The sequence below is a fragment of the Caenorhabditis briggsae genome (genome assembly GCF_000004555.2).
Source record: "Caenorhabditis briggsae complete genome, chrX, whole genome shotgun sequence".
NCBI lineage: Eukaryota > Metazoa > Nematoda > Chromadorea > Rhabditida > Rhabditidae > Caenorhabditis > Caenorhabditis briggsae.
Window position 1 is genome coordinate 20,755,680 of NC_013491.2, and position 1,333 is coordinate 20,757,012.

The 1,333-nt window shown below is 36.4% G+C and overlaps 1 protein-coding gene across 1 annotated transcript in view; it reads left to right on the top strand.

Annotated features, from left to right (window-relative positions):
• CBG10260 overlaps positions 1-1,333 on the top strand; it is a gene marked incomplete at both ends in the record, with an annotated part of 8,930 nt that overhangs the window by 3,957 nt on the left and 3,640 nt on the right. The window lies entirely within an intron of this gene.

The following is a 1,333-nucleotide window of genomic DNA, read 5'->3' on the forward strand; positions in this document are numbered from 1 at the left end:
CGCGGCCAGTCGGCGCCCGACAAAAAAACACCTGCGTTTCATTTTCACCGCTTCTCTTACGCCACCACTCTCTATTATGTTTACTTTTTTTCAATTTCCCTACTTGAAAGGCAATCTTTTGGATTTGCAGGATCTCCCAGTTCTCCAGAAAAAAAGTTCGAACCCATAATATTTGCCTTCCACGATTTCCACTTCCCCAGTTATCAGAAAGTGAAAAGCCTGTAACCAAAACATCAGTCAGCATTGTTTACATAAATTTTTCATAAAATCCATCAATGTTGAAACCGTTTAAAAATCTGTCATGTGACTCAATGACTGCTTCGACCTATCGGATATTTTTTTTTGAAAATTTTAGATTTTTTTTTTTCACTTTTTCCTTTTCTCTTCTCTTAACTTCTGCTTGGGCCAAAGACGGGCCTAAACAGACCGGGTCATAGCACATGAAGATTACTGTAAGAGGAGATTTCTTGAAACTGCATCTTGCCTATGAGAAAAGCAAAGAGCCATAGTTTTCAAGTTATTTTTATAGTTTTGTGGTCCGCTTATTTTGCTCTCGTAGAATTTAGACTTCTCAAGCTTTTTTTATAGACGAGGTCCAGTTTTAGAAACAGTATCACTTCTTAGTACTCCTAAAGTCCTATTATTTCCACTTTGTTGGCTCTGGCCCTTCTCAAGTTTTAGATTTTTCCCGTTCTTCCATGATTCTGTAAATTTCAGATCTTGAAAAACTCTAATTTTTGCTTATTATAACTTCTAAGCTTTTTTTTCGTAAGCCTAAATTTTAAAGTTTTCTGAAAATTTAACTGTGAGAGTTATGTATTTTCGATTATCTGCTCTCTAGAATCCAAGATTTCTCAAAGATTTGCAAATTTCAAAATTCAATTTTTTCGGGAGTTTTTGGACCTAACTGTATGAGTCACTGTTGTTTTGTGAAACATGCGCAAAAAGCAATTTATTTCGTCACGGAATGGAAAAAAAATCGTTCGAGAAAATTCCGATAATCTTTTCTGTTTTTTTCTTTGTTGAGATTATAGATATTTGAATGTTTTGAGTCCTAACTATCATACTTGCAAAATCTCGGGCCGGCCCGGCCCGCGGGTCGGCCCGTCGAGAATTTCGGCGGGCCGGGCCGGGCCGATGAAGTGCCGGGCCGGGGTACTTACAGACGTTGATTTTTTTGAATTTCGAATTTTTTTCAAAAATTTTAACAAAAACGACCGATTTTTTGACTACTTTCTACTTTCTAATTATGGTTAATAATGTACCCTTTTTCTTTTTAATTCAAAAAAATTACCTAAATCTTCATTGAAATTTTTCAACTGCGGTAGGCGGG